A 10536-nucleotide genomic window follows, 5' to 3' on the forward strand; every position below is an offset into this window, starting at 1 on the left:
TTCTTTTCTTCCCTAAAGAGTTTTTAAGCACTCACATCAAGTACTCAGAGTTTCAATGTGTTTCCTTTAGAAACACAACTACAGTGACTCTACCCAACAGGCCTTCACATTGCTGCCAACTTTAAATGTGTCTTATTATGGATTGTACTGTAGTCCCCCCCCAATATGATTAATATAATCCCCAGTACCTGAAAATGTTACTTGATTTGGAAACAGGCTCTTTACAAAGGTAATCAAGTTAAAATGAGGTAACTGGGGGGGCACCTGAGTGGCTCAGTTGGTTAAGCGTCAGCCTTCAGCTCTTGTCCTGATCCCGGGTCCTGGGATCAAGCCACACAGTGGACTCAACTTCTTCTCCCTCTGGCCTCTCCCCTGCTCATTCTCTCTCTTTCAAATAAATAAATAAAATCTTTTTTTAAAAAATGAGGTAATTATGATGTCCTTACACAAAGGGGATATTTGAATGAAGACAGACACACAGGGAGAACATCAAGTAAAGCCTGGAGACCTACTGCCAGAAGTCATGGCACTAATAGCAGCAAAGAGAACGGCATAGGATATTCCTCATAGGTTCCTTCCCTCAGAAGGAACCAACCCTGCCAACAATTTGATTCTGGACTTGATTTAACTACACTAAATTTTAATGGGCTCAACATTTCAACTAAAAGGCAGAATAGGAATAAAAAAGCAAGCCCAACTGTATGCTCTTTTAAGAAATAAATAAGAGGACACAGATATGTTAGAAGATTTACCATGCAAACAATGAAGACAGGTGGGCTGAGTTCCCTATTTTTATTATCAGACAGACTTCAAGACAAAAATATTATTGGAGACAGAAGTGTATAACAGTAAGAAATGTGTGCACACCTAATAACAATGCTTTAAAATATAAGCAGTAAACACTGACAGAGTTAAGGAGAAAGACAAATACACCATAATACTTGGAACTTTTAATATCCCTCTCAATAACTGACAGAACTAGCTCCTACTCCAAAGTCACTAAAGACATAAAAGATCTGAATAATACCATCAACCACCTTGACCTGATATTTATAGAGCAGAATACATACTCTTTTCAAGTACAACACAGTATGCTCATCAAGACAGATATGCTGGACCATTAACACAAATCTTAACAAATTTTAAATGAATGAATGCACACAATGTTCTCTCAAAGGAAAAAAAAAAAAAGAAAATGTTCTTTCACCATACATAAACACATACAATTAGAAATCAATGAGTTATCAAGAAAACCCCAAATATTTGGAAACAAAATATTGAAATAATTCACATGTTGACTGAAGGAATCAATAAAAGAAACTGGAAAGTATTTTTAACTGAGTAATAATTAAAATACATCATTAACATTTGTGGGATGTTGCTAAAGCATTGCTTGGGGTAATATTTATAGTTTTCAATACATATATTAGAAAAGAATGTCTAAAAATCAGTGGCCTATAATCACACACCTACCACCTCCTACCCACCAGAATGGTTCTTATTAAATAAAATAAAACACAACAAAACACACAAAAAGTAGCAAGTGTTGGTGAGGATGTGGAAGAAAAAAATCCTTGTGCACTGTTGGTGGGAGTATTAAGTATAGCCACTGTGGAACACAGTATGGGGGTTCCTAAAACACTTAAAAAATAGAGGGGCATTTGTGTGGCTCAGTTGTTATGCATCTGCTTTTGGCTCAGGTCATGATCCCAGGGTCCTGGGATGGAGGACCGCATCAGCCTCCCTGGCTTGGCTGGAAGCACTCCCCCTGCTTGTGTGTTCCCTCCTTGGTTGTGTCTCTCCTTGTCAAATAAATAAATAAAATCTTAAAAAAAAACCTTAATAGAATATCATATTATCCAGCAATTCTACTTCTGAGTATATACCCTAAGGAAATGAAAGCAGGCACATGAACATTTTTTGTGCACAAATATCCATGGAACCATTATTCACAATAGCCAAAAGGTAGAGGTATTCCAAGTGTCCATCAACGGAAGATAAAGGAAATATGGTATACACATACAATGGAATATTATTTAGTCTTAAAAATGAAGGAAATCTGATACACACTACAATATGAATAAATCCTAAGGATAACTATGCTAAATGATATAAACCAGTCACAAAAGGACATTGTCTAATACCAATATGAGGTTTAGAGAGTAGTCAAATTCACAGAAAAAAAAGTAGAAGGGGTGCCAGGGGGTTGGGAAGGGAAGAGAATGGGGGTTACTGTTTAATGGGTACAGAGTTATAGTTTTGCAAGATGAAGAGTTCTAGAGATGAATGGCAGTGATGGTTGCATTAAGAGCGTGAATGTATTTTATGTCATCGAACTGTACACTTAAAATAGTTAAGGTAAGAAGTCTTTAAAGCTGTATTTCACTATAATTAAAAAAAAAAATCAATGGCCTAGTGTTCTACTTTAAGAAGCTAGAAAGAGTGCAAAGCAAGCTCAAAACAAACATAAGGAAATGAAGCACAGACATAAAGTGAGTAGGAAACATACCCAGAACAAATTCAAGCCCAAATGGTCCTTTAAAGAGAATCATTAGCTAGGATCCAAAATTGATAAACTTTTAGCTAAAATGATCAAGGAAAGCAAGAGGAGGAAAAAGACGGTGGGAGGCAGCAAAAAGAAAATCTGGAAAAAAGTTATTCTGAAGGACCAGGAAGGTAGAATGTTCCAGAAACCAAGAGTGCAGAGTATTTCAAGGAGTGGTTGTCAGTGTCAAATGCTGCTGATAGGTCAAATAAGATATAAACCAGTCTATTTGATTTAGCCACAAGGAATACTGATGATCTTATAACAGCACATAGTAGAGTCAGACTGCAACAAAGAAAAAGAGTATACCGATATGAGGAAGTGAAAACTGTAGGTAAAGACAATTCAATCTGAAGAAGTCTGTTTCTAAAGATAGAGCAAGGGAGTTAGTTGGAGGGAAATAAGGGCTCACGGGAGGATACTGGCATTTTTATAGAATGGGAGAAACTAGAGAATGTTTCCTCCCCAGATATATTGTTTTTATTATAGTAAAATATAGAATGTTTTGACAGTGGTTGGAAAGACTCAGAGAAGAAGGAAAAGTTAAAGACAGAGGAAACAGCGATAATAGACAGCACAAGGTCCCAGCGTAGGGAGAAACTAGATTCAGTGCATGAGTAAAAAAAATTAGCCTTAAACAGAAGGAGACCCAGTGATAGGAAAAAAGAGAAAAGGAAAGGTGCAGTTACAGTTAAGTTTATAGGAGGGTGGTGACAAGTAGTGAGAGTTCTTGTCTGATAGCTTTGGCTTTTATGTTATTTCTCTTTGAAACTACAGGTAGAGGAAGACTGCTGAGAAGAGAAGAGATAAAAGTACAATTTTGAGGAAAATGAAACATGAGAAAAATGTAGAGAAAAAACCCCATAATGATGGCTAGGAGGTACTGAAGACCCAAATAAAATTGGGAGATCACAAATTTGTAGTGGCAATAACCTACGGCTTTTTAGTTTTATCTCAATAAACTGCCAAAAAATAATCTATGGCTTTGAACTAGTTTTTTTTTTTTTTAAAGAAAAATAATCTTAATACTTAATACTTATATAGTACTCAATATACACCAAGCATTGTTCTAAGTATTTTTACATATTAAATAATTTAATTTTCACACAATCCTGGGATAGGTATCACTTTGGTATCTTCATTTTACCGGTAAGGAAAACGAAGCACAAATAAGTTAAGGAAACTGGCCCAAAACCACATACAGTAAGTTTAAGAGTCAAGATGTGAACCCAGTGGGTGCTTTTAACACTATGCTGTGCTAGCTCTCAAAGTAAAGCTAAGTAAACCTAACTGAAGGAAGAAGAAGAAACGAGGAAGAAACAATAAAAAAACAAAGAGAGGCAGTAATTCCTGTAAATAGAAATAATTCTCATACAGGTATGGTTTGTATAGTTTTATAAGGCATGGAAAAGGCATCAAAAATAAAGCAACTGTGCTACAAAAGCTACAAAAAAGGAAATGAGCAGTGTTGGAAGATCCAAAGCTGAAAGGAGAAGCAAAGAGACAAAAAAAAAAAGGGGGGGAGGGGCGGGGGAATAGAGGTAGTCAAAATGTAAAAAGGAGAAAAAAATAAAAGTAGAAGAAAGAAACTATACAACACCCCCCTTCCCCAGTAAACAACAGCAGTAAGAGAAAAATGAAATGAAGCAAAACAAGTATGCTTAAGCCCTGGAAACTCTAACATTTTATTTTATTTTTGTTTAGACCAAAAATTTCTCAATTTTATCAGAGAGCACAAGTACAATATTTAATAGAGACTAGTACTAAATATGCTTGCTTTTGCTTGCTAAACGTAGGTGAGGATCAGACACTTAGGTTAAGATCTGAATTAAGAGGAAATAATTTAAAAATAATTATCTAAAGTTGTTTCAGAAGTCAGAGGGGTAGAAGTTCTACAAAATCTTGATTCCAGAGATTCAAAGTCTTGGGTCATATGCCACCCAAGATATTTGTAGTTATGCTGAATGCACCAAAAACAATCGAAACCAAATAAATACCAAATTCCCTCAACATATAGAAATACATACATTTTAACTGCTGTAGGATAGCAATACAGAACTGACATTGTAAACTGATCACTTATAAAACATTTTCACGTTTTTAAAGCTATACCAAAAAATTACTAATAGAAGAACACTCAATGTGGAAACAAGGATGATTCTGTTTCTCCAAGAGTGAGACAGTAATAAGTTTTATCTATCAGTGTTCACTATTCTAAGACAGAATTATCAATACAACTCAAGTGATTTACTCCAAAATCAGTTATGTAAAAATGTGCTAGCTAAGGTCACCCTTGGCACTAAAAATGTTAGCGAAGAAATTAATGTAGTAAGTCAATATGCCCTTCAAGCAGGAGTATAATATAAATCTAAGGTATACAAGCATTATTTTAGATTCTATGACTAAGAATCTATAGACTTCCAGCTCACTGTCTAAAATGGGGCAATGCATTTCCAATATAAAGAACAAAGAAAACTAATGTGGCTTTCAGTCCACCAGGGGATAAGTTTCTCCCAATCATTCTTAGGTACACTGAGAACTGTTTCTTTTATCAATGTGAGGCATTTAAAGTAAAAACAGCCCAAAAAGCTTACATGAAAAGTATGCTCAACAGCAGTCTACCAAGTATCAGAACATCATAGGTGGGAAAAAGTATATGTACAAATTTAATATATATAATATTTATAAAGATACTAAAAACTATAGCTGGAAGGAGCCTAATTAAGAGCCTCTGAACTGATGAAGTAAACCCCTTTACAACAGTCTTTGACTGTTTCGGTGACAATTTTTATCCTTTATAGGGCTAGGAAGACTTAATAAAAATTTAAGAGAATCACTGTAGGCATAGAGGATATAGCATGTTACTGGTTTTTACAGAACTATCAATAATATTTTATAATAACAATATATTGTTAATCACTCCTGATATTTTATTATGAAAAATCTCAGATGGTTCAAAATTTAAAGAATTTTACAGGTGAATATGTGCATAACCATACCTAGATTCTACCGTTAACGTTATTATACTTGTTTTATCATGTATCTATCCATCCACCAATTCATCTTGTCTTTTGATGCTTATTTATTCACTTATGCAAAGTTTTATCCACTTATTGAGAGATTATGTAGGGGCAGGAATGGGGGGTGGGGAGAGGGAGACAGAGAATCCCACGCAGACTCTGCCAAGCGCAAAGCTAAAAGTGGGGCTCAATCACATGCTCCCGAGATCATGACCTGGGGTGAAATCAAGAGCCACCCAGGCGTCGTGATGCTCTACTATTTAAATGCCTATTAAAATGGTATCTAAATGCAGTTTCTGAAGCAAAGTCTGATATACTAAGGATGTGTAATAGATATGACAAGCACTTGGGGCACTTGGGGGCTCTTGGCATACAATCTTCAGTGTTGCTACAGGACAAACATCAGTCACGTACTTCCTTTAATTCACAGTCAATGAAATATATTTTACTACCCATTATATTTAGCTATGAGGTATACCAAAGTATCTTGCTAATTCTGAAAGTATAATGCTAATTCTGAAGACAGACTTGAGTGTGAAAGCTGGATTACAGTTTCCTTACTTGCAAAATAAGATATTAGCAGTCATATCAAAGAGTTAATGTGAAATTTAAATGAAATGCTAAATGAAATTTAAATTAAATAAAATGTTTAGTACAATGCTGACTTTCCGAAAGGGTTCAACGAATGTTAGCAATTATTGTTAGTATATTTTCCCCTTCATTCTATCACAACTGGTTCTACCTGTCAGGTGGTTATACATACCTATGCAATTGTTTGTGACATTTCCCCCCTTACTTGATGTGTTCTAATATTAGGAAATCTCTTTTTACTGAGATTGAGGACAGAATAAGTGAATGGGTCCAAAGCACAGGCATTCTCCATTTTCCCACTCCACTCCCTGAAGGAAATTGATGTTCACTCTGTTACCCAAAGCAGTGATAGCATACAAAGAGGAAAACACACGGGGTGCATCTTTTTCTTTTTATAGTACCTGGGTGGTAGGTGATTGAGATAAACTAACTGTCCTCTGCCCACTTTAGACAACCACTGCTCCCTCCTAAACTCTTATTTGAACACATAATTATAATTTCTATCAAATTTTGCCCAATCCAAACAAAACATGTTGTTGTCACTGATCACATGTCCAAATGCCTTTTATATCCACATACTGTATGTCAGGTTTTTTTGTGGCATACAAGTAGATGGATTCATAAAACTTCCACCATATCCATATCTCTTTAAAGACTTGATTTTCAAGTAAAGCGTGCAGAAGCTTGAAATATATTTTTCTGCTCACCTTCAAGGATTAGTCTTAATTCTTTCTCTTTGCCAGAGGAATCAGAATCTAATTGCAAAATTTAAAATTACTCCTACATCACTTCAAGGAAGTAACATACTGCTAAGCCTTCTGCAGTTAAAACATAAGAGAATATATTAGATACTAAAGGGTCTACTTCATCTTAAAAATTAATTTGGGTGAGGCTTCTTTAACCATACTTTTAAAAATAGTTGTCTTTTGAACTATGTATTGAACCATATATTTGACATATTCAAAAATAAAGAAAACCCCCAAATAATAAAACAAATGAACTGTATCAAATTGGTAGTTTAAATAAACAAAAGTATTTCAAGTGACTTCTGAACACCATAAATACTCTGATTATATACCCTTCATATTATGCACCAAGATTTTCATTTAAGAGACAAATATAAAATCAAAGAAGTTAAGGAAAAGTCTGCTATGTTAAATTTGAACTGGATATATCATTACAAACAAATAAATTATTCAACAAATAAGCAAAAAACCATTTTTTAGTTCTTTCCTCTGAAAGGATCTCGAAGCAATGACACTCCAGCAGCAATGAAAATGAATATATCCACATCCTGATCTTGGTTTCTATATACCCTCTCTCATCAAACAGAACCAAGACTCCTTAGATAAACAGCCCATTCCAGATCTAGAACAAAGAAAGTAACAAGGTAAGCGTTGGGTATCTTGTGCCTGAAAGCACTCCAAGAATGTTCGAATGGCAATCAGGAGTGTTTAAAAAAAAAGGACACAGGAGCCAGGTTGAAAAGGTTCCTACTATCCAAATCTGGGACAATCTGATCAAAAAGAAAAATGACTGTTATTTTAAAAAAATGAATAAATACACTAAAAACCATGAGTCCAAAGTGTATCCCGCAAAAAAAAAAAAAAAAAAAAAAAAGAAAGAAAGAAAGAAAGAAAAAAATCTCATTTGCAACCACTGGGGTAACTATTTCTCCAATCCTTTCTCTGAATACTGATAATCAAGGGGAAGGAATTAAGCACTTACTGCACATTTGTAGGAAGAACTTTAGTTTACCCCTAGCTAATGAAGGAAATCTTTTTTACATTTTAATCTCCATAAAACTGATTTAATCAAGAGCCACCAAGAGTGTTAAAATCACTAAGCAAAAGGTGGCCAGAAACAGGATATTTGCTTGGTGTCAAGTATTACCCCAAGATGACGTACAAATCACAAACAGCAAACCACACCCTTATAACAGATTTGGCAGTCACCACTTTACTGGTCATTTGGCATCACTAATAGTATAGCAATCTGACATTATATACCAGTTTATGAAACAGTATGAAGTACATAGTATCCCCTATTCTTGCCAAAGGAAGTTTTACATCTAGCTAATTGAGTTTTTCTTTAGATCTAACTTCCAGTAACAGAAAATTCAAGGGGTTGGGGAATAAGTTAAATGCCACTAAGAAGAAACAGACAAATCTAGAATGCGGGAGCATTCTGTAAGACAACTGGTTTGGTCAATTACATGTTAGAAAAAAAAGGAGATGGGTATTATTCTTTTAAAAGGGGACTAAAGGCATAATCATCAAATGCAATACATTAATCTTGACTGAATACAGAAAAGGACAAATTTCTCAAGGAGATTTTAGAATAAAGAGGAAATCTGCATATGGATTGTTAATTTAGAAAGGTGTTGTTAACGATGTTCGGGATAAGTAGGAGAATGTCCTTTATTTTTAGGAAATGCATGCTCAAATAGTTGAGGGTCCTGATGTATGCAACTTACTTTCAAATGGTCACACACACAGAGACACTGAAAGGGAGAAGTGAGGACGGAACAATAAATGTTACTCACTGAATCTGCACAGTGGAGTATTCACTATTTCTTTTTCAATTTCATTAAGATAAATTTTTTATAATAAAGTTGAAAAAGTGTTCCTGTACTGAGAGGCAAAGCAGAAATATACTTACATTGCGATTATATCTGGGTACAATTTTCACTTCTAGCTGTGTTATTTGTCTCATCTATATAAAATTCAAGTAATAGTATCTAAATCATTAGGTTGTTCTGAGGATTAAATAAGATCACATATGTAAAATGCCTGTAGTGCACAAAATAAGTAAATCTGGTTCCATAATCAATGAATGTTATCTTCCTAAAATACAAGACTACAGGAAAACATTTCTTTCATTATTTTCACATTGCGTGATAAGGAAACTACATTAGGTACAATTAAATATTATTAATCCACTGGCAGTCAATGTGAAGTAATGAGGGAAATGAAGATTTATATAATAGTTTTTCTAATCCAATAATTCTAACTGAAAGCCTAGGCAAAAGGAAATCACGAAAATTTTACCAAGCCAAACTATTTGCCATCCTATCAAATTGTTTATGTGCTTATGGTGTTAGTCTGTATCTGAAAAAACCTGTAAGAAAATAAGTGGAAGAGAATTTTTTCCTGACCTCAACAGATTTATTTACATGTTGAAAAAAACTTAAGTTTTTGTCTTCATTTCTGTAAGTTCCAATAAAGTACACAATTACTCATCTTTATTCTAAATTCTGGTTAAGATTCATAGAACTCACAGGATGCGATTTCCTTTCATCAGTTCTAATGTACTTGTCATTTCACTTGCAGGTAACCCCTTTATTTTCTGGCTAGGCCAGCAGAAAATGACTAGATGCAGAGTGATCCTCAGGTAGCGAAGAAAAAGAGGTGTTTGTTATTATTTTTTAAGAGTGCCATCCTTTTCTTTCCAGTACCAGAGAAAAAGCAGCAGGGGAGACGGGGGTGGGGGGAGGTGGGGGGGGACAGGTCTCCGGTTCGACCAGGTGAGAAGAGGTAACACCTCTGCCTTCTTTGGGTTAGGGTGTTGGGCAAATGGGCATGCAAATGATGGGGAGCATCTGGACGATCGGGGAGATTTCCAACTGGGGGGCCGAAGGCTAGTCTCCTCCTTGAAGGATTAAATGCCACTGTGGGGACCCTATGGGGTGTCTCCCGGAGCGGATTGGGTGACAAGATCAGGCTTTCCTTTCCGTCCAGCGCCAGATGGGGGACGCGTGGTGTCAGTCCCTGGGCGGACGCACCCCGAGGGCACTGGCGGCGAGGAGTGGCTGGTTATTGCCCCCTCTGGGGCCAAACGGCCCGCTCGCCCCCCTCTCCCCATTACCTGAGGGCGGCGGTGCAGGGGCCCGGAGGCCTGGTGCTCCTCCTCCTCCTCCCCGCCAGGCTGAGGCGGCGAGGTGGCGGCGGCGGCGGCGGCGGCGGCGACAGCCCGGGGGGAGGGGGCGGAGCGCGCGGCTCGCTGCCTCTCTCCTCCCCGGGGAGGCTGAGGGGACCCTATCTCGGGCCGCCGCGCCTAGGCCCGTGGACAGCCTGTGGCTGGGGCATGGCGGCACAACCAGCAGCGTGCCTGGGAGGTGGGAGACGGCGAAGCGGCAGGAGGGAAGCACCCGAGGCTCTCGGAGGGGCCTGAGGGGAGGAGCGAGGGGGCCCGGAGAGCCGCGCGCTTGCGGCCGTTGGGGGCGGTTGGCCGAAGGTAGGCGGCGGTTTGGGGAGCGCGGCGACGGCTCGCGTTTTCTCGATGGGGCGGGGTGGGGAAGGGGAAGGGGAATGAGGGGAGGGGAGGGGGAGGTTGGGAGGGAGCCGCCGCCGCGCGCGTGCGGGCCGGCGCCGCGGCCGT

The 10536-nt window shown here is 37.7% G+C and overlaps 1 protein-coding gene across 5 annotated transcripts in view; it reads right to left on the reverse strand.

Annotated features, from left to right (window-relative positions):
* Nucleotides 1–10155, reverse strand: part of ZBTB44 (zinc finger and BTB domain containing 44) — a 67434-nt gene extending 57279 nt beyond the window's left edge. For 4 of the 5 annotated variants that reach the window (XM_047691212.1, XM_047691217.1, XM_047691216.1 and 1 more), the window contains exon 1: nt 10024–10155. The gene's annotated coding sequence lies outside the window, so the exon portion shown is untranslated. Of the gene's footprint in view, nt 1–8817; nt 8872–10023 lie in introns of all 5 variants that reach the window. The other variant, XM_047691213.1, reaches the window with a different exon arrangement.
* Nucleotides 10156–10536: the final 381 nt, after the last annotated feature.

This window comes from Lutra lutra, chromosome 10, assembly GCF_902655055.1.
Source record: "Lutra lutra chromosome 10, mLutLut1.2, whole genome shotgun sequence".
NCBI lineage: Eukaryota > Metazoa > Chordata > Mammalia > Carnivora > Mustelidae > Lutra > Lutra lutra.